The sequence below is a fragment of the Leiobunum rupestre genome, chromosome 3 (assembly GCF_980474605.1).
Source record: "Leiobunum rupestre chromosome 3, qqLeiRupe1.1.hap1, whole genome shotgun sequence".
Taxonomy (NCBI): Eukaryota; Metazoa; Arthropoda; class Arachnida; order Opiliones; family Sclerosomatidae; genus Leiobunum; species Leiobunum rupestre.
Window position 1 is genome coordinate 38,445,671 of NC_143386.1, and position 23,381 is coordinate 38,469,051.

The window sequence follows — 23,381 nt, forward strand, 5'->3', positions numbered from 1 at the left end:
TAAAAAATTGTATTTGTAAGGTTTAAACTTAATTCGATAGATTGACTTCACATATTTGAGGTTCAAAGCTCAAAAATATGGCAGGGCTCCTAGCGAACCTATAATACCTATATTTACCTATAATTCTGAATAGGTCCTATAAAAACCTATAATTCCTTGTTTTCTCCTATATTTTTAACATTTTGTTGAAAATTATACTAAGAGAGTTTGATTAAATTTCGGATTGTTTACGTTTTTTTTTCTCGAAACTCCCGCCTCTATAAATTTGCGCCAATGGTTTTCTTTGAAAATGGCAGCTTACCTGATCAAAAACTCTCGAATCTCCAAAAATATCTTTAAAAATTTACAATTTCTCAAACCGAGTGAAATCAAGAAACCTATTAGCTTAGAGAGATGCGTAAGAGTGGCAAAGTCTCTACCATTCGATGTTGATGTAAAGTTTTCCAGTAATTTAGTCGATGATTTTTTAATCCTTTATTTAATCTATAATTTAGGGATTCCAAACCTATAATACCTATAAATTTTTAGAGGGTATTGGCTGGGAGCCCTGATATGGATATAAATTCCATGTATTTATGGAAACGTACTAAAGTAGACTAGCAATGACAATTCAGAGCAAACTAAATTAAACTTAGTTTTTAATTAGTAAATAAATTTAATTTAGGTTAATTAAAAAAAATTACATTACCGCCATTACATTGATTAAAAATACATAATCAATATTTTTCAAGATTTTACCTCAAAACATTCATATATTCTACAAAAGTGGTCAGGGAAAATTTGGCAATTTGGTCACGGAAAACCTGGATATGTCAGGGAATTTATTTCCGGAAATTTTGTACGAACTCTGACCTGTTATATTCCCCTTAGAATAGGTTTTTTGACATTCACTTATCTCGCTATCTAATCTAAAAAGAGCATTTCACAACACTGTTACTATCTTCAATTTACTTTTGCTATCTTCCACTATTTTTGCAAAAAACGAACATTCCAGAGTTTTGGAACAACTACACTGTAAGCAAAACCAATACAAATCTTTGTTTCAAAAACTTTAACAGGGTCGCCACACCTCAGGGAATTTAAAAATGGGGCTAAAAAGTCAGGGTATTATTATTTAGATCCTTGAAAGGTTTTTTAACTTTTGTACTGAAATAAAAGTTGATTAAATATATCAACTTCTGATAAATTTACAAGTTTAAAACTTTTCTATTTTTGGCCATAAAAAGTTAGGGAAAATAACTTTAAATGGTCAGGGAAAACAGGGAATTTGAATACGATAATATTGTGGCAACCCTGTTAAATAAAATGTCAGAATATCGTAAAATAAACCGAATTTTTGTTATTACATTAACTAAGGTAAATGTTGTTAGGGGTAATATACTCACTAGTATTTATGTCGCCCCTACAAATGGTTCCAATCAGGGGCGCCGATCCCATGGGGGCACCGGGGCCGAAGCCCCATAGTGTTGCCAGCAGCCTCATTCCAAGTTTATTAGTGAGCTTCGGCCCCCATTGGGGGAAAAAGCGATCGGCTCCACTGGTTCCAATGTTGTCTCCCTAAGTATAAGCATAAGCATAAGTATCTTACAGAACGAATTCGGTTAATGATAGTCTGTCATTGAGTGATTGCGAACAGGAAACTCGTCCCTTCCTACTCTTTCCGTTGGCAAAATAGTTGGTTGATTTGATGGCGAGAAATAAGAGCGTACACGCGTTTAGGTTTGAAACTCGAAAAAAACTAACTTCTGAAATGGAGCCCGTGTTTATATTATTTAGTTTTATCTTCCGATTCATCATTATATTCCAAGAGTAAGCGTTATTTACACTTTTGAAAGTATTTTAATTTTCTATAGGCCTTGGCTGGTCCGTCGAAAAGGCTGCCGTCGGCGATTTTCCGGGCTTCCTCCAAATACTAGGAGCAGTTCCCGGAGAGTTGTCGGTACGTAATGGTTTACGTTGGCATTGGCGAAACAGACTATCATTAAAAAATTTGCATTGGGTGAATAGGAAGTGTCATTTTTCTTATCCACTTATGGTATAAGTAAATACATTCTTCTCGCCGAACAACGTTTCAAATTCGTAGGCGTATGGAATATAACGATTAGAACTGTGCAAATAGCATTTTTTGGGATGGAATCGAATATCAAATATTATTTTCTACCCGCGTCAAATTACAAAGCGGAAGTTTCAAAAGGTCGAATAGTTGTTGCTCTTGGAAATTCTGAACACTACATGGCTCAATAATCTAATCAGAAAAACCCAGCGATTATTCGACCAGTTTTGCAAACGATTTGAAATACCAAATATTTTCAACCACCATTTTAGAATATGAAAATGAATAATCGATTTGGTTTCCCATATAGGCTCCCCGTTACATGGTATTCGATCGAACTATTTGGTGTAACTAACTAATGATGAGATGCGGTCCTCTGTAATATCGGCGTGACGTATGTCGAGGTCACCCAGACTTTATCCTATAGATAAAAAACCGCCCTCAAAATGGTGGCCATAGCCCAAAGCTACAGAGCGATACTACTCTATAGCACACCGAGAAATATCATAATGATGTACAAACTTTGTAAAGTTTCAAATTGGAAGTTAGAATTGACTACCTCATGAATCCATACTTCTACTTGGAATGTTTATCGCGGCAGATTTTCATCTCGATGTGGCTGACGGTTTTTTTGACGTCACTATGTTAACTTAACAAACAACAACGTGAGAGGGGAGCGCGCGCAGAGGGGATTTTTTCTCTCGTAGGCTGGGCCAAAGTCGTCAGAGTGATCTTACCATACGCGATACGCCAGGATAAGCATTCCAAGTAGAGCTGTGGATTCCTGACTACCTTCATACAAGGATAATAGCTAAGCTTTTATCCTAGCTTCATAACTACACCCATTTTTGTACCTCCCTTTTGACGTTTGTATTTTCCCACTATTTTGATGTAGTTCCAGTCGTCTCCATAGATGGCGATAGCGCTTCGCCAACTTGCTCAAGACTGGAGATATAGTATTAGGCCATGGATGGGGGGTAGGAAGGGGATGACATATACAAGTTCGGGACACCTAGCTACACTTCTTTTAATAGAGATATTTAGCTCTGCTGAACATCCTTAGTTTTTTAAATCCATGATTAGGCTGATGTAAGCGCCGCTGACGCCGACGGTTTATAATATTTTTTAACCGGTCTACCAGATTTTCCGTTGCTAGCTGTAGCTGTAACAAAAATGTAGTTCTTTCTTTATCACGTAGTGCAAATAAAAGAGGTTATTTTCTACGAAATTTCAAAAAAACGCCGCCGTTAAATTTTGGTTCTAAGCCTATCGCGCCGATGAAAAATCACAGTATCGCCGCCGCCACCGCCGCCAGTCAAAATTTAACGGCGTCGGGGTCCATAACGTATATTTAAATAGTAAACACGCATTTAGAAAATAATAGGCCTTTCTATCAAATAAGCTACGCTTGCTGTACTTGTTTTTATGTAGCTCATTCGTCACGAAATACGTAGAAGTTCAGTTCAGTTGAAAAACAGGGTGGATCGACGATTTTACACTTATTTCCAGGGCTGCGTTCGGTAACCTGCAGCAAATGCAACATTAAATCTATCATGCGGTTTGTTAGTTGTTACTGAACGATTTTCCCAATTTCCGGTATGACGTTGCGCTGCTCGATTGATTGAAAGCATTTCAAGCTGCTGGTGGAGCGGGTTCATTTGTAGTGTGACGTCACGTCGTCGATACGTCACCCGTGACGCGACAGCAACATTAAAACAAGAAGGCCAATGTTACTTTATAGAAAGGCCTATTAGCCCTTTTAATTTAATTTAGAACCACGTAGCGGACAGTCTGAGAAGTTCATGAACTGATGGAATTACTTCTGCTAAGCGGATCGAAAAGCTACAGTGGTAGACTTCCCTAAAGACGTACCCCAAGGTTGCTATATCTGCAGCCGCCATTTTTAAAAATGGCGTCAGCAACCGTAGTTTCAATAGAGTGTTGTCGTCTGAAACCCTGCGACGTCGCCATTGCAATTTACCTGTTGTTAAAAAACGATAACTGTCATGGAGGCCACTATTAACACTACAGCTGTGACTTTACAAGTTTTCAAAATCGTATCAGACGCAGTCTATATCCCAAGAAGTATATTTCGATATTAATGAATTTCATCGGTTTATTAGTTTTGCAGATATTGCAGCTTCTTGTGCGGCGGTCATTTTCCAAGATGGTGGCTAAATCCCTTTGGAAGACTCTGAAATTTTCCAATTAAACGTTTGTAAAATAATCTAAATATTCCTACATACCCAGTACTCAGTTCAGTTCAGTTCAGTTCACTTTTCCACTCCGAATTTGGTCCCTTTTAAATCAGGGAGGCTCACTTAAACTTTCGTATAAGGGGCGCAGTGGGGGTACATGGTGTGTGACCACCACGGCACCACCTGTCTAGGAGGTGTTTGGTGGCCTCCGTCGTCTGTTTTTTGCTTTTCTGCGGTTAGTCCAAGCCATCGGAGAGAATCCGGGGATGATGGGGTTTCTCGCATAGAGTAGTGTTGTCAGAATTTATAGCCCGCTGTACCGGTAAAATCAAGAAACCACACCAGCGGAGGCCTATCATCAGAATGCCCTACGCCAGCGTCCACAAGCCCGGACAGGTGACAAAACCCTTTTACCCATGATTTAATTTCCGTGGCACCCTTTTCCCCATAGTCGAACCACCGCAGTAAGACACACACCCTTTTTTCCCATGCGATAATTTCCATGGTACCCTTAACCCCATAGTCGACCTCCCACCGTAAGGCCCCCTCCCCCTTTCCCCATGCGATAATTTCCATGGTACCCTTTTCCCCAAAGTAGAACCACCCCAGTAAGGCCCTACCTCCCCTTTTTCCCCATGTTATAATTATCGTGGTACCCACCTCCCCCTTTTTCCCATGTGATAATTACCGGGGTACTCCCCATTTTCCCACGTGATAATTACCGGGGTACTCCCCATTTTCCCCATGTGATAATTACCTTTCCTCCCCTTTTTTCTCATGTTATAATTACCGTGGTACCCTTTTCCCCATAGTAGAACAACCCCAGTAAGGCCCTTCCTCCCCCTTTTTCCCATGTGGTAATTACCGGGGTTACCCTCCCCTTTTGCCCATGTGATAATTACCATGGTACCCCCTCTCCGCTTTTCCCATGTGATAATTACCAGGGTACCTCTCCCCCTTTTCTCCATGCGAGAATTTCCGAAGTACTCCCCTCCCTCTTTCCAATGCGAGAATTTCAGTGGTACCCTTTTCAAACTCGCAGTCGTACCAAACCCCCCTGTACCCCTTTAAACCCCCTGTATCCAATGGCTGATGCAGAAAGGCCACGGGAGTAACACGGGACTTTCAAATCGGAACGACCCCGAAACCCCCCACCGTTACCGAAACCAAAAGTAAATAGGGGGAGAAAGTATATCACTGCCTTCAGATTTTACCTTCCACCATGCTTGATACCCTTTCTAAAGAGCTACTGATCACGTGATATTTCTAACCAATAAGGATAGCACATTACGCGCGAAGTAGTGCATTACTGCATTTGTGGTATTCCGGTCCGCGCTCAAGATGAAAATTTTGAATTTTATTCCCTGGCAACCATGTTACCGCCTCGCTATTTCAAATAGTCTCTGTCTAATGTTGACCATTATTTCCTTCGATAACGGTTGATTTTAATTAATAATTACTATATCAATTGTAAAATAAACAATAAAAGCTCGTAGCTATATCTATTATTTCAGTTAAACTTGAAAATTGCTAGGCCTTAACATCGTAGATATACCAATTAGTCCCGATCTCCGCTCTTAGATGGCGCCACGCTCTCCACGATTTAAGTGAGCGTTTTTCTAGTTACGGTTGTAACCCTTCAGGTTCATTTTCCCCCGTATACTTATTTTTTTTTTACTTTTTCTGTGTTTTATTTACTTTTGTTATTACGTTTTCCCCGCACTCTTGACCCTCTAAATTTACAGTTTTTGTTAAGTATTCGTAAAGCCCCATACGTCAAATATCTTAGAATTCCGAGCTCTATTTAATGAAACTAATCCCCGTGTTAAATATAAATTTAATTTAATGATAAACTAAAAACTTAAATAACTTTTGAACCATTGATACAAATTAATTATTGTTTATAAGCCTTATAGAACTCGATCAAACCCCACGATAAAATATAAAATTAAGATAATTAATTAAACCATTCTCTCAATATAAATTATAAACTAAATCCCTGCCTTCGGCAACGCTAAAATTAATCCCTCGCTAATTAAAGTGTTTTTATCTCGGTCACAAGACCATGGTGCAATACATTCAGCAAACTTTCCCAGCCCAGATGTCCCTAAAACTTTCCGAACTAAACCAGTAAAGCTCCCTCAGCTTACAGCGATCCCATGAAGTCATTTCAAGTCCACAAGCTTCATATTAACTATCAGGTAGCAAGATCCCAAGAAAAGCGGACGTTTTCCAAGGTTGCCGCCATAGGGTCAAGAGGGCGCCCGGACGTTTCCGCTTGGAGACAGAAAATCGGGAACCTCGAGACTCTCTGGCATTTCCCCCCCCCCCCCCCCCGCAATCCCAAGCGAACTTTCGTATATCGGACAACGTCACCACCGCATGACTAGACACGAGTCTTAAATACACCAATGACCTAGGTAAAATGGGAGGTCACCAGTTGCTTTTTGTTTCAACCCCGCCCCCCAATAATCCGAACAAAACCAAGAGACAGAGCCCCAAAAAGAGAGAAGTTGAGAATTCTGGACAGAAGTTGAGAGAGCTTTGGCAGACCTTGACAGAACTGGATAGAACTCTGCTTCTCGGACAAGAGAAGAACCATGTCGAAATAAATATAAAATAATGTGCGATGAAGTCGCGCTTAAATATTAATTAACCCTCAATGCAAACCACATGATCGGAACAACCCTCACTGATTGCCTAGATGACCCACTGCCAGAACATTCCGATCGGAAGAACATAAGCCAAGCAGTAATGGGTCTGAGAAGCGTAATGCCCTCAACACCCTCGAATCACCTGTTGATCACCCAATATCTAGCCATTCCGAGAGAAGACAGCCAGATGACCGAGACCGATTCCCTAGCCTAGCCGGACATTTCAGACCGAAACCCGAAGTACCTACGCCCCCGTCAGCTTGTGAAGTAAAAGAATATAGGAAGAAACCCGCAATCCGGCCGCCAAACCGTAGACGAGTAAATAAAGAGAATTAAAGAAAAGTGTGAATAAAGAAACGCGTAAACAAGCAGCCCCCAAAGACGTCCCGTTCTGTGAAGTGCGTGTGTCGGGCATCTTACGTAAACCGAGGAAAGAGAAAACCCGTAAACGGAGAGACGACAACGTAGCGGAGGACACCGAAACCAAGTGATGAGTAGAATTTCCATCATAACCCCCCCTGTAGAGTACCCAGGGTCGAAATACGAAGTAGCCAGTGAAAAGTAGAGAAAAAGTTTAGAAAAGAAAGCTTAATCCCTCGCTATTGTCCGAGAAAAGGATTTAAGACAGGTCCCCTCGAGGTTGAGAGTTCATTCTGCTTCTTGTATTTATACAGTTCAGATTACTTTTTCCGTTCGCGTTGTGCCCTCGCCGTTGTTATTATTTTGAGTTAATTATTGTCATTGTTTAATTGTAGAATCTTTAATTGTAGTATTTAATTGTAGTGTTTATTATTATTTAGTGTAAGTGTATATTTGTTTCTGCCCCCTCCATCCTTTGAAACCAAGATGCCTGAGAGTAGGGATACCGGAACTGATCCCATAGAAAATAGTAAGAGATAGTTTCATTATCAAATTTAAGGTCAAAGAGTGTATTTTTAGTGTTTAAATTCCCCTCGTATATTGGAAAAAAAGCTAAAAGAACCATAGTAGAGATGGCCTAACCATCACTAGAAGCGAAGTAAGATTATCCCCTCAGTTCCCCCCGCAATTTTGTTCATTTGTTTTTGTATTTTAGTGTTATTTATAAATTTGAGTGTTAAATAAAGATTTTGTGATTGATTAACGACAAAGGGTTTCCATTCTGAATTCGAATCTCCCCCTCTTTTTTATTTTTTTTCTTTCCCCTGTATGTAACCCCCCCTCTCTCAGATTTAATTCACTCCACAATAAGGCCACGACTCGCATTTTGTCGCCATCTTCCCCCCGCCTTGGTGAATTAAAATCTATGAGCAAGGGTTAGGAATATTTCCGTCCATCAATTGTATGACGAATTCCTTAAAAACCTTACACGGTTTATTTCTTTTCAAAAGTCGTGTTATTATTTTTAAAATGTCGCATTTCAGTTTCTATCATATATCAACTTTATTTAGGAACTAAATTAACCAAATTATCGAAAGCAAAAGTTTAATATTCACGTATTTTATAGATAACTATTTTTCATCGTGGCGGAGTACAACCGGTACCTTTGTGCAGTGGCGTCGCTAGGGTGTTTTAGGCGGCGCTTGAGCCGCCTGTAAAATTTTTGAAGCGCCACCTAAAATTTCCGAAAAGCGCCTCTTAAAATTCCCAATTTTTCCAATTCACTTGTTGAAAAGTTTCTTCGAACTTAAAAATGGGAATCAAAAATTAAATTAAATTTTTCCTGGTCGGCCTCAGTGTTTCAACTTTACAAACCTTTTTGGGAACTCCCCCCCTCCCCCATATCACTCACTAATAATAAATTTTAATATTAATATTACTTTTAATTTTTAATACTAGTTTTTGTTGTTGTTCTGCTATTATTATTTTTAAAGTAACAAAAGTGTATTCTTTGAATGTGGTTGAGATCCACTGAACTGAGCCGTCCTGTTTTAAAAGGACGCGTTTTTCTGTACGCAAACCGATTAATAAATTAATTCATTCATTCATGCCCCTGACCAGTGCTTATGGCTTAAGCGCCACCAGTTTTGAAATCCTGGTGACGCCACTGCCTTTGTGACCCTGTAAAGAGGCGAGGGGGAAGTCATTTCCGAAGTACAAAAATTTTACCCCTCAAATAAGACGTCGTGCGGTTGGACCCAAGTGCCAGCCTTTCTTCCCCTATTTAATTTTGCTGAAACTCACAGGCCTTCTGAAACTACCCCATACGATCCCCCCCTCCGAAATTTGCGGCGGAAACAGAGATAAAATTTCGGGTGTATTGTGGCTTGGGACAAACACGGCCCAACTCTCAGGGGCGACAGATTTTGAGAAAGTAGATAGTCGAACCACCTCAGTGAAAGGCTTTTTCCTCGCCGGCCCGCCTTCGCGTTCCTTACTGACTAACCAAAAGCTCGAAATAGATAGTCGAACCACCTCAGTAACGAAGCGGAAGGCAGTCTCGGTTTCCCTCTGTTCCGCGGGTCGCTTTTTCCTCGCCGGCCCGCCTTCGCGTTCCTTACTGACTAACCAAAAGCTCGAAATAGATAGTCGAACCACCTCAGTGAAAGGCTTTTTCCTCGCCGGCCCGCCTTCGCGTTCCTTACTGACTAACCAAAAGCTCGAAATAGATAGTCGAACCACCTCAGTAACGAAGCGGAAGGCAGTCTCGGTTTCCCTCTGTTCCGCGGGTCGCTTTTTCCTCGCCGGCCCGCCTTCGCGTTCCTTACTGACTAACCAAAAGCTCGAAATAGATAGTCGAACCACCTCAGTGAAAGGCTTTTTCCTCGCCGGCCCGCCTTCGCGTTCCTTACTGACTAACCAAAAGCTCGAAATAGATAGTCGAACCACCTCAGTAACGAAGCGGAAGGCAGTCTCGGTTTCCCTCTGTTCCGCGGGTCGCTTTTTCCTCGCCGGCCCGCCTTCGCGTTCCTTACTGACTAACCAAAAGCTCGAAATAGATAGTCGAACCACCTCAGTGAAAGGCTTTTTCCTCGCCGGCCCGCCTTCGCGTTCCTTACTGACTAACCAAAAGCTCGAAATAGATAGTCGAACCACCTCAGTAACGAAGCGGAAGGCAGTCTCGGTTTCCCTCTGTTCCGCGGGTCGCTTTTTCCTCGCCGGCCCGCCTTCGCGTTCCTTACTGACTAACCAAAAGCTCGAAATAGATAGTCGAACCACCTCAGTGAAAGGCTTTTTCCTCGCCGGCCCGCCTTCGCGTTCCTTACTGACTAACCAAAAGCTCGAAATAGATAGTCGAACCACCTCAGTAACGAAGCGGAAGGCAGTCTCGGTTTCCCTCTGTTCCGCGGGTCGCTTTTTCCTCGCCGGCCCGCCTTCGCGTTCCTTACTGACTAACCAAAAGCTCGAAATAGATAGTCGAACCACCTCAGTGAAAGGCTTTTTCCTCGCCGGCCCGCCTTCGCGTTCCTTACTGACTAACCAAAAGCTCGAAATAGATAGTCGAACCACCTCAGTAACGAAGCGGAAGGCAGTCTCGGTTTCCCTCTGTTCCGCGGGTCGCTTTTTCCTCGCCGGCCCGCCTTCGCGTTCCTTACTGACTAACCAAAAGCTCGAAATAGATAGTCGAACCACCTCAGTGAAAGGCTTTTTCCTCGCCGGCCCGCCTTCGCGTTCCTTACTGACTAACCAAAAGCTCGAAATAGATAGTCGAACCACCTCAGTAACGAAGCGGAAGGCAGTCTCGGTTTCCCTCTGTTCCGCGGGTCGCTTTTTCCTCGCCGGCCCGCCTTCGCGTTCCTTACTGACTAACCAAAAGCTCGAAATAGATAGTCGAACCACCTCAGTGAAAGGCTTTTTCCTCGCCGGCCCGCCTTCGCGTTCCTTACTGACTAACCAAAAGCTCGAAATAGATAGTCGAACCACCTCAGTAACGAAGCGGAAGGCAGTCTCGGTTTCCCTCTGTTCCGCGGGTCGCTTTTTCCTCGCCGGCCCGCCTTCGCGTTCCTTACTGACTAACCAAAAGCTCGAAATAGATAGTCGAACCACCTCAGTGAAAGGCTTTTTCCTCGCCGGCCCGCCTTCGCGTTCCTTACTGACTAACCAAAAGCTCGAAATAGATAGTCGAACCACCTCAGTAACGAAGCGGAAGGCAGTCTCGGTTTCCCTCTGTTCCGCGGGTCGCTTTTTCCTCGCCGGCCCGCCTTCGCGTTCCTTACTGACTAACCAAAAGCTCGAAATAGATAGTCGAACCACCTCAGTGAAAGGCTTTTTCCTCGCCGGCCCGCCTTCGCGTTCCTTACTGACTAACCAAAAGCTCGAAATAGATAGTCGAACCACCTCAGTAACGAAGCGGAAGGCAGTCTCGGTTTCCCTCTGTTCCGCGGGTCGCTTTTTCCTCGCCGGCCCGCCTTCGCGTTCCTTACTGACTAACCAAAAGCTCGAAATAGATAGTCGAACCACCTCAGTGAAAGGCTTTTTCCTCGCCGGCCCGCCTTCGCGTTCCTTACTGACTAACCAAAAGCTCGAAATAGATAGTCGAACCACCTCAGTAACGAAGCGGAAGGCAGTCTCGGTTTCCCTCTGTTCCGCGGGTCGCTTTTTCCTCGCCGGCCCGCCTTCGCGTTCCTTACTGACTAACCAAAAGCTCGAAATAGATAGTCGAACCACCTCAGTGAAAGGCTTTTTCCTCGCCGGCCCGCCTTCGCGTTCCTTACTGACTAACCAAAAGCTCGAAATAGATAGTCGAACCACCTCAGTAACGAAGCGGAAGGCAGTCTCGGTTTCCCTCTGTTCCGCGGGTCGCTTTTTCCTCGCCGGCCCGCCTTCGCGTTCCTTACTGACTAACCAAAAGCTCGAAATAGATAGTCGAACCACCTCAGTGAAAGGCTTTTTCCTCGCCGGCCCGCCTTCGCGTTCCTTACTGACTAACCAAAAGCTCGAAATAGATAGTCGAACCACCTCAGTAACGAAGCGGAAGGCAGTCTCGGTTTCCCTCTGTTCCGCGGGTCGCTTTTTCCTCGCCGGCCCGCCTTCGCGTTCCTTACTGACTAACCAAAAGCTCGAAATAGATAGTCGAACCACCTCAGTGAAAGGCTTTTTCCTCGCCGGCCCGCCTTCGCGTTCCTTACTGACTAACCAAAAGCTCGAAATAGATAGTCGAACCACCTCAGTAACGAAGCGGAAGGCAGTCTCGGTTTCCCTCTGTTCCGCGGGTCGCTTTTTCCTCGCCGGCCCGCCTTCGCGTTCCTTACTGACTAACCAAAAGCTCGAAATAGATAGTCGAACCACCTCAGTGAAAGGCTTTTTCCTCGCCGGCCCGCCTTCGCGTTCCTTACTGACTAACCAAAAGCTCGAAATAGATAGTCGAACCACCTCAGTAACGAAGCGGAAGGCAGTCTCGGTTTCCCTCTGTTCCGCGGGTCGCTTTTTCCTCGCCGGCCCGCCTTCGCGTTCCTTACTGACTAACCAAAAGCTCGAAATAGATAGTCGAACCACCTCAGTGAAAGGCTTTTTCCTCGCCGGCCCGCCTTCGCGTTCCTTACTGACTAACCAAAAGCTCGAAATAGATAGTCGAACCACCTCAGTAACGAAGCGGAAGGCAGTCTCGGTTTCCCTCTGTTCCGCGGGTCGCTTTTTCCTCGCCGGCCCGCCTTCGCGTTCCTTACTGACTAACCAAAAGCTCGAAATAGATAGTCGAACCACCTCAGTGAAAGGCTTTTTCCTCGCCGGCCCGCCTTCGCGTTCCTTACTGACTAACCAAAAGCTCGAAATAGATAGTCGAACCACCTCAGTAACGAAGCGGAAGGCAGTCTCGGTTTCCCTCTGTTCCGCGGGTCGCTTTTTCCTCGCCGGCCCGCCTTCGCGTTCCTTACTGACTAACCAAAAGCTCGAAATAGATAGTCGAACCACCTCAGTGAAAGGCTTTTTCCTCGCCGGCCCGCCTTCGCGTTCCTTACTGACTAACCAAAAGCTCGAAATAGATAGTCGAACCACCTCAGTAACGAAGCGGAAGGCAGTCTCGGTTTCCCTCTGTTCCGCGGGTCGCTTTTTCCTCGCCGGCCCGCCTTCGCGTTCCTTACTGACTAACCAAAAGCTCGAAATAGATAGTCGAACCACCTCAGTGAAAGGCTTTTTCCTCGCCGGCCCGCCTTCGCGTTCCTTACTGACTAACCAAAAGCTCGAAATAGATAGTCGAACCACCTCAGTAACGAAGCGGAAGGCAGTCTCGGTTTCCCTCTGTTCCGCGGGTCGCTTTTTCCTCGCCGGCCCGCCTTCGCGTTCCTTACTGACTAACCAAAAGCTCGAAATAGATAGTCGAACCACCTCAGTGAAAGGCTTTTTCCTCGCCGGCCCGCCTTCGCGTTCCTTACTGACTAACCAAAAGCTCGAAATAGATAGTCGAACCACCTCAGTAACGAAGCGGAAGGCAGTCTCGGTTTCCCTCTGTTCCGCGGGTCGCTTTTTCCTCGCCGGCCCGCCTTCGCGTTCCTTACTGACTAACCAAAAGCTCGAAATAGATAGTCGAACCACCTCAGTGAAAGGCTTTTTCCTCGCCGGCCCGCCTTCGCGTTCCTTACTGACTAACCAAAAGCTCGAAATAGATAGTCGAACCACCTCAGTAACGAAGCGGAAGGCAGTCTCGGTTTCCCTCTGTTCCGCGGGTCGCTTTTTCCTCGCCGGCCCGCCTTCGCGTTCCTTACTGACTAACCAAAAGCTCGAAATAGATAGTCGAACCACCTCAGTGAAAGGCTTTTTCCTCGCCGGCCCGCCTTCGCGTTCCTTACTGACTAACCAAAAGCTCGAAATAGATAGTCGAACCACCTCAGTAACGAAGCGGAAGGCAGTCTCGGTTTCCCTCTGTTCCGCGGGTCGCTTTTTCCTCGCCGGCCCGCCTTCGCGTTCCTTACTGACTAACCAAAAGCTCGAAATAGATAGTCGAACCACCTCAGTGAAAGGCTTTTTCCTCGCCGGCCCGCCTTCGCGTTCCTTACTGACTAACCAAAAGCTCGAAATAGATAGTCGAACCACCTCAGTAACGAAGCGGAAGGCAGTCTCGGTTTCCCTCTGTTCCGCGGGTCGCTTTTTCCTCGCCGGCCCGCCTTCGCGTTCCTTACTGACTAACCAAAAGCTCGAAATAGATAGTCGAACCACCTCAGTGAAAGGCTTTTTCCTCGCCGGCCCGCCTTCGCGTTCCTTACTGACTAACCAAAAGCTCGAAATAGATAGTCGAACCACCTCAGTAACGAAGCGGAAGGCAGTCTCGGTTTCCCTCTGTTCCGCGGGTCGCTTTTTCCTCGCCGGCCCGCCTTCGCGTTCCTTACTGACTAACCAAAAGCTCGAAATAGATAGTCGAACCACCTCAGTGAAAGGCTTTTTCCTCGCCGGCCCGCCTTCGCGTTCCTTACTGACTAACCAAAAGCTCGAAATAGATAGTCGAACCACCTCAGTAACGAAGCGGAAGGCAGTCTCGGTTTCCCTCTGTTCCGCGGGTCGCTTTTTCCTCGCCGGCCCGCCTTCGCGTTCCTTACTGACTAACCAAAAGCTCGAAATAGATAGTCGAACCACCTCAGTGAAAGGCTTTTTCCTCGCCGGCCCGCCTTCGCGTTCCTTACTGACTAACCAAAAGCTCGAAATAGATAGTCGAACCACCTCAGTAACGAAGCGGAAGGCAGTCTCGGTTTCCCTCTGTTCCGCGGGTCGCTTTTTCCTCGCCGGCCCGCCTTCGCGTTCCTTACTGACTAACCAAAAGCTCGAAATAGATAGTCGAACCACCTCAGTGAAAGGCTTTTTCCTCGCCGGCCCGCCTTCGCGTTCCTTACTGACTAACCAAAAGCTCGAAATAGATAGTCGAACCACCTCAGTAACGAAGCGGAAGGCAGTCTCGGTTTCCCTCTGTTCCGCGGGTCGCTTTTTCCTCGCCGGCCCGCCTTCGCGTTCCTTACTGACTAACCAAAAGCTCGAAATAGATAGTCGAACCACCTCAGTGAAAGGCTTTTTCCTCGCCGGCCCGCCTTCGCGTTCCTTACTGACTAACCAAAAGCTCGAAATAGATAGTCGAACCACCTCAGTAACGAAGCGGAAGGCAGTCTCGGTTTCCCTCTGTTCCGCGGGTCGCTTTTTCCTCGCCGGCCCGCCTTCGCGTTCCTTACTGACTAACCAAAAGCTCGAAATAGATAGTCGAACCACCTCAGTGAAAGGCTTTTTCCTCGCCGGCCCGCCTTCGCGTTCCTTACTGACTAACCAAAAGCTCGAAATAGATAGTCGAACCACCTCAGTAACGAAGCGGAAGGCAGTCTCGGTTTCCCTCTGTTCCGCGGGTCGCTTTTTCCTCGCCGGCCCGCCTTCGCGTTCCTTACTGACTAACCAAAAGCTCGAAATAGATAGTCGAACCACCTCAGTGAAAGGCTTTTTCCTCGCCGGCCCGCCTTCGCGTTCCTTACTGACTAACCAAAAGCTCGAAATAGATAGTCGAACCACCTCAGTAACGAAGCGGAAGGCAGTCTCGGTTTCCCTCTGTTCCGCGGGTCGCTTTTTCCTCGCCGGCCCGCCTTCGCGTTCCTTACTGACTAACCAAAAGCTCGAAATAGATAGTCGAACCACCTCAGTGAAAGGCTTTTTCCTCGCCGGCCCGCCTTCGCGTTCCTTACTGACTAACCAAAAGCTCGAAATAGATAGTCGAACCACCTCAGTAACGAAGCGGAAGGCAGTCTCGGTTTCCCTCTGTTCCGCGGGTCGCTTTTTCCTCGCCGGCCCGCCTTCGCGTTCCTTACTGACTAACCAAAAGCTCGAAATAGATAGTCGAACCACCTCAGTGAAAGGCTTTTTCCTCGCCGGCCCGCCTTCGCGTTCCTTACTGACTAACCAAAAGCTCGAAATAGATAGTCGAACCACCTCAGTAACGAAGCGGAAGGCAGTCTCGGTTTCCCTCTGTTCCGCGGGTCGCTTTTTCCTCGCCGGCCCGCCTTCGCGTTCCTTACTGACTAACCAAAAGCTCGAAATAGATAGTCGAACCACCTCAGTGAAAGGCTTTTTCCTCGCCGGCCCGCCTTCGCGTTCCTTACTGACTAACCAAAAGCTCGAAATAGATAGTCGAACCACCTCAGTAACGAAGCGGAAGGCAGTCTCGGTTTCCCTCTGTTCCGCGGGTCGCTTTTTCCTCGCCGGCCCGCCTTCGCGTTCCTTACTGACTAACCAAAAGCTCGAAATAGATAGTCGAACCACCTCAGTGAAAGGCTTTTTCCTCGCCGGCCCGCCTTCGCGTTCCTTACTGACTAACCAAAAGCTCGAAATAGATAGTCGAACCACCTCAGTAACGAAGCGGAAGGCAGTCTCGGTTTCCCTCTGTTCCGCGGGTCGCTTTTTCCTCGCCGGCCCGCCTTCGCGTTCCTTACTGACTAACCAAAAGCTCGAAATAGATAGTCGAACCACCTCAGTGAAAGGCTTTTTCCTCGCCGGCCCGCCTTCGCGTTCCTTACTGACTAACCAAAAGCTCGAAATAGATAGTCGAACCACCTCAGTAACGAAGCGGAAGGCAGTCTCGGTTTCCCTCTGTTCCGCGGGTCGCTTTTTCCTCGCCGGCCCGCCTTCGCGTTCCTTACTGACTAACCAAAAGCTCGAAATAGATAGTCGAACCACCTCAGTGAAAGGCTTTTTCCTCGCCGGCCCGCCTTCGCGTTCCTTACTGACTAACCAAAAGCTCGAAATAGATAGTCGAACCACCTCAGTAACGAAGCGGAAGGCAGTCTCGGTTTCCCTCTGTTCCGCGGGTCGCTTTTTCCTCGCCGGCCCGCCTTCGCGTTCCTTACTGACTAACCAAAAGCTCGAAATAGATAGTCGAACCACCTCAGTGAAAGGCTTTTTCCTCGCCGGCCCGCCTTCGCGTTCCTTACTGACTAACCAAAAGCTCGAAATAGATAGTCGAACCACCTCAGTAACGAAGCGGAAGGCAGTCTCGGTTTCCCTCTGTTCCGCGGGTCGCTTTTTCCTCGCCGGCCCGCCTTCGCGTTCCTTACTGACTAACCAAAAGCTCGAAATAGATAGTCGAACCACCTCAGTGAAAGGCTTTTTCCTCGCCGGCCCGCCTTCGCGTTCCTTACTGACTAACCAAAAGCTCGAAATAGATAGTCGAACCACCTCAGTAACGAAGCGGAAGGCAGTCTCGGTTTCCCTCTGTTCCGCGGGTCGCTTTTTCCTCGCCGGCCCGCCTTCGCGTTCCTTACTGACTAACCAAAAGCTCGAAATAGATAGTCGAACCACCTCAGTGAAAGGCTTTTTCCTCGCCGGCCCGCCTTCGCGTTCCTTACTGACTAACCAAAAGCTCGAAATAGATAGTCGAACCACCTCAGTAACGAAGCGGAAGGCAGTCTCGGTTTCCCTCTGTTCCGCGGGTCGCTTTTTCCTCGCCGGCCCGCCTTCGCGTTCCTTACTGACTAACCAAAAGCTCGAAATAGATAGTCGAACCACCTCAGTGAAAGGCTTTTTCCTCGCCGGCCCGCCTTCGCGTTCCTTACTGACTAACCAAAAGCTCGAAATAGATAGTCGAACCACCTCAGTAACGAAGCGGAAGGCAGTCTCGGTTTCCCTCTGTTCCGCGGGTCGCTTTTTCCTCGCCGGCCCGCCTTCGCGTTCCTTACTGACTAACCAAAAGCTCGAAATAGATAGTCGAACCACCTCAGTGAAAGGCTTTTTCCTCGCCGGCCCGCCTTCGCGTTCCTTACTGACTAACCAAAAGCTCGAAATAGATAGTCGAACCACCTCAGTAACGAAGCGGAAGGCAGTCTCGGTTTCCCTCTGTTCCGCGGGTCGCTTTTTCCTCGCCGGCCCGCCTTCGCGTTCCTTACTGACTAACCAAAAGCTCGAAATAGATAGTCGAACCACCTCAGTGAAAGGCTTTTTCCTCGCCGGCCCGCCTTCGCGTTCCTTACTGACTAACCAAAAGCTCGAAATAGATAGTCGAACCACCTCAGTAACGAAGCGGAAGGCAGTCTCGGTTTCCCTCTGTTCCGCGGGTCGCTTTTTCCTCGCCGGCCCGCCTTCGCGTTCCTTACTGACTAACCAAAAGCTCGAAATAGATAGTCGAACCACCTCAGTGAAAGGCTTTTTCCTCGCCGGCCCGCCTTCGCGTTCCTTACTGACTAACCAAAAGCTCGAAATAGATAGTCGAACCACCTCAGTGAAAGGCTTTTTCCTCGCCGGCCCGCCTTCGCGTTCCTTACTGACTAACCAAAAGCTCGAAATAGATAGTCGAACCACCTCAGTGAAAGGCTTTTTCCTCGCCGGCCCGCCTTCGCGTTCCTTACTGACTAACCAAAAGCTCGAAATAGATAGTCGAACCACCTCAGTAACGAAGCGGAAGGCAGTCTCGGTTTCCCTCTGTTCCGCGGGTCGCTTTTTCCTCGCCGGCCCGCCTTCGCGTTCCTTACTGACTAACCAAAAGCTCGAAATAGATAGTCGAACCACCTCAGTGAAAGGCTTTTTCCTCGCCGGCCCGCCTTCGCGTTCCTTACTGACTAACCAAAAGCTCGAAATAGATAGTCGAACCACCTCAGTGAAAGGCTTTTTCCTCGCCGGCCCGCCTTCGCGTTCCTTACTGACTAACCAAAAGCTCGAAATAGATAGTCGAACCACCTCAGTGAAAGGCTTTTTCCTCGCCGGCCCGCCTTCGCGTTCCTTACTGACTAACCAAAAGCTCGAAATAGATAGTCGAACCACCTCAGTGAAAGGCTTTTTCCTCGCCGGCCCGCCTTCGCGTTCCTTACTGACTAACCAAAAGCTCGAAATAGATAGTCGAACCACCTCAGTGAAAGGCTTTTTCCTCGCCGGCCCGCCTTCGCGTTCCTTACTGACTAACCAAAAGCTCGAAATAGATAGTCGAACCACCTCAGTGAAAGGCTTTTTCCTCGCCGGCCCGCCTTCGCGTTCCTTACTGACTAACCAAAAGCTCGAAATAGATAGTCGAACCACCTCAGTGAAAGGCTTTTTCCTCGCCGGCCCGCCTTCGCGTTCCTTACTGACTAACCAAAAGCTCGAAATAGATAGTCGAACCACCTCAGTGAAAGGCTTTTTCCTCGCCGGCCCGCCTTCGCGTTCCTTACTGACTAACCAAAAGCTCGAAATAGATAGTCGAACCACCTCAGTGAAAGGCTTTTTCCTCGCCGGCCCGCCTTCGCGTTCCTTACTGACTAACCAAAAGCTCGAAATAGATAGTCGAACCACCTCAGTGAAAGGCTTTTTCCTCGCCGGCCCGCCTTCGCGTTCCTTACTGACTAACCAAAAGCTCGAAATAGATAGTCGAACCACCTCAGTGAAAGGCTTTTTCCTCGCCGGCCCGCCTTCGCGTTCCTTACTGACTAACCAAAAGCTCGAAATAGATAGTCGAACCACCTCAGTGAAAGGCTTTTTCCTCGCCGGCCCGCCTTCGCGTTCCTTACTGACTAACCAAAAGCTCGAAATAGATAGTCGAACCACCTCAGTGAAAGGCTTTTTCCTCGCCGGCCCGCCTTCGCGTTCCTTACTGACTAACCAAAAGCTCGAAATAGATAGTCGAACCACCTCAGTGAAAGGCTTTTTCCTCGCCGGCCCGCCTTCGCGTTCCTTACTGACTAACCAAAAGCTCGAAATAGATAGTCGAACCACCTCAGTGAAAGGCTTTTTCCTCGCCGGCCCGCCTTCGCGTTCCTTACTGACTAACCAAAAGCTCGAAATAGATAGTCGAACCACCTCAGTGAAAGGCTTTTTCCTCGCCGGCCCGCCTTCGCGTTCCTTACTGACTAACCAAAAGCTCGAAATAGATAGTCGAACCACCTCAGTGAAAGGCTTTTTCCTCGCCGGCCCGCCTTCGCGTTCCTTACTGACTAACCAAAAGCTCGAAATAGATAGTCGAACCACCTCAGTGAAAGGCTTTTTCCTCGCCGGCCCGCCTTCGCGTTCCTTACTGACTAACCAAAAGCTCGAAATAGATAGTCGAACCACCTCAGTGAAAGGCTTTTTCCTCGCCGGCCCGCCTTCGCGTTCCTTACTGACTAACCAAAAGCTCGAAATAGATAGTCGAACCACCTCAGTGAAAGGCTTTTTCCTCGCCGGCCCGCCTTCGCGTTCCTTACTGACTAACCAAAAGCTCGAAATAGATATTCGAACCACCTCAGTGAAAGGCTTTTTCCTCGCCGGCCCGCCTTCGCGTTCCTTACTGACTAACCAAAAGCTCGAAATAGATAGTCGAACCACCTCAGTGAAAGGCTTTTTCCTCGCCGGCCCGCCTTCGCGTTCCTTACTGACTAACCAAAAGCTCGAAATAGATAGTCGAACCACCTCAGTGAAAGGCTTTTTCCTCGCCGGCCCGCCTTCGCGTTCCTTACTGACTAACCAAAAGCTCGAAATAGATAGTCGAACCACCTCAGTGAAAGGCTTTTTCCTCGCCGGCCCGCCTTCGCGTTCCTTACTGACTAACCAAAAGCTCGAAATAGATAGTCGAACCACCTCAGTGAAAGGCTTTTTCCTCGCCGGCCCGCCTTCGCGTTCCTTACTGACTAACCAAAAGCTCGAAATAGATAGTCGAACCACCTCAGTGAAAGGCTTTTTCCTCGCCGGCCCGCCTTCGCGTTCCTTACTGACTAACCAAAAGCTCGAAATAGATAGTCGAACCACCTCAGTGAAAGGCTTTTTCCTCGCCGGCCCGCCTTCGCGTTCCTTACTGACTAACCAAAAGCTCGAAATAGATAGTCGAACCACCTCAGTGAAAGGCTTTTTCCTCGCCGGCCCGCCTTCGCGTTCCTTACTGACTAACCAAAAGCTCGAAATAGATAGTCGAACCACCTCAGTGAAAGGCTTTTTCCTCGCCGGCCCGCCTTCGCGTTCCTTACTGACTAACCAAAAGCTCGAAATAGATAGTCGAACCACCTCAGTGAAAGGCTTTTTCCTCGCCGGCCCGCCTTCGCGTTCCTTACTGACTAACCAAAAGCTCGAAATAGATAGTCGAACCACCTCAGTGAAAGGCTTTTTCCTCGCCGGCCCGCCTTCGCGTTCCTTACTGACTAACCAAAAGCTCGAAATAGATAGTCGAACCACCTCAGTGAAAGGCTTTTTCCTCGCCGGCCCGCCTTCGCGTTCCTTACTGACTAACCAAAAGCTCGAAATAGATAGTCGAACCACCTCAGTGAAAGGCTTTTTCCTCGCCGGCCCGCCTTCGCGTTCCTTACTGACTAACCAAAAGCTCGAAATAGATAGTCGAACCACCTCAGTGAAAGGCTTTTTCCTCGCCGGCCCGCCTTCGCGTTCCTTACTGACTAACCAAAAGCTCGAAATAGATAGTCGAACCACCTCAGTGAAAGGCTTTTTCCTCGCCGGCCCGCCTTCGCGTTCCTTACTGACTAACCAAAAGCTCGAAATAGATAGTCGAACCACCTCAGTGAAAGGCTTTTTCCTCGCCGGCCCGCCTTCGCGTTCCTTACTGACTAACCAAAAGCTCGAAATAGATAGTCGAACCACCTCAGTGAAAGGCTTTTTCCTCGCCGGCCCGCCTTCGCGTTCCTTACTGACTAACCAAAAGCTCGAAATAGATAGTCGAACCACCTCAGTGAAAGGCTTTTTCCTCGCCGGCCCGCCTTCGCGTTCCTTACTGACTAACCAAAAGCTCGAAATAGATAGTCGAACCACCTCAGTGAAAGGCTTTTTCCTCGCCGGCCCGCCTTCGCGTTCCTTACTGACTAACCAAAAGCTCGAAATAGATAGTCGAACCACCTCAGTAACGAAGCGGAAGGCAGTCTCGGTTTCCCTCTGTTCCGCGGGTCGCTTTTTCCTCGCCGGCCCGCCTTCGCGTTCCTTACTGACTAACCAAAAGCTCGAAATAGATAGTCGAACCACCTCAGTGAAAGGCTTTTTCCTCGCCGGCCCGCCTTCGCGTTCCTTACTGACTAACCAAAAGCTCGAAATAGATAGTCGAACCACCTCAGTAACGAAGCGGAAGGCAGTCTCGGTTTCCCTCTGTTCCGCGGGTCGCTTTTTCCTCGCCGGCCCGCCTTCGCGTTCCTTACTGACTAACCAAAAGCTCGAAATAGATAGTCGAACCACCTCAGTGAAAGGCTTTTTCCTCGCCGGCCCGCCTTCGCGTTCCTTACTGACTAACCAAAAGCTCGAAATAGATAGTCGAACCACCTCAGTAACGAAGCGGAAGGCAGTCTCGGTTTCCCTCTGTTCCGCGGGTCGCTTTTTCCTCGCCGGCCCGCCTTCGCGTTCCTTACTGACTAACCAAAAGCTCGAAATAGATAGTCGAACCACCTCAGTGAAAGGCTTTTTCCTCGCCGGCCCGCCTTCGCGTTCCTTACTGACTAACCAAAAGCTCGAAATAGATAGTCGAACCACCTCAGTAACGAAGCGGAAGGCAGTCTCGGTTTCCCTCTGTTCCGCGGGTCGCTTTTTCCTCGCCGGCCCGCCTTCGCGTTCCTTACTGACTAACCAAAAGCTCGAAATAGATAGTCGAACCACCTCAGTGAAAGGCTTTTTCCTCGCCGGCCCGCCTTCGCGTTCCTTACTGACTAACCAAAAGCTCGAAATAGATAGTCGAACCACCTCAGTAACGAAGCGGAAGGCAGTCTCGGTTTCCCTCTGTTCCGCGGGTCGCTTTTTCCTCGCCGGCCCGCCTTCGCGTTCCTTACTGACTAACCAAAAGCTCGAAATAGATAGTCGAACCACCTCAGTGAAAGGCTTTTTCCTCGCCGGCCCGCCTTCGCGTTCCTTACTGACTAACCAAAAGCTCGAAATAGATAGTCGAACCACCTCAGTGAAAGGCTTTTTCCTCGCCGGCCCGCCTTCGCGTTCCTTACTGACTAACCAAAAGCTCGAAATAGATAGTCGAACCACCTCAGTGAAAGGCTTTTTCCTCGCCGGCCCGCCTTCGCGTTCCTTACTGACTAACCAAAAGCTCGAAATAGATAGTCGAACCACCTCAGTAACGAAGCGGAAGGCAGTCTCGGTTTCCCTCTGTTCCGCGGGTCGCTTTTTCCTCGCCGGCCCGCCTTCGCGTTCCTTACTGACTAACCAAAAGCTCGAAATAGATAGTCGAACCACCTCAGTGAAAGGCTTTTTCCTCGCCGGCCCGCCTTCGCGTTCCTTACTGACTAACCAAAAGCTCGAAATAGATAGTCGAACCACCTCAGTGAAAGGCTTTTTCCTCGCCGGCCCGCCTTCGCGTTCCTTACTGACTAACCAAAAGCTCGAAATAGATAGTCGAACCACCTCAGTGAAAGGCTTTTTCCTCGCCGGCCCGCCTTCGCGTTCCTTACTGACTAACCAAAAGCTCGAAATAGATAGTCGAACCACCTCAGTGAAAGGCTTTTTCCTCGCCGGCCCGCCTTCGCGTTCCTTACTGACTAACCAAAAGCTCGAAATAGATAGTCGAACCACCTCAGTGAAAGGCTTTTTCCTCGCCGGCCCGCCTTCGCGTTCCTTACTGACTAACCAAAAGCTCGAAATAGATAGTCGAACCACCTCAGTGAAAGGCTTTTTCCTCGCCGGCCCGCCTTCGCGTTCCTTACTGACTAACCAAAAGCTCGAAATAGATAG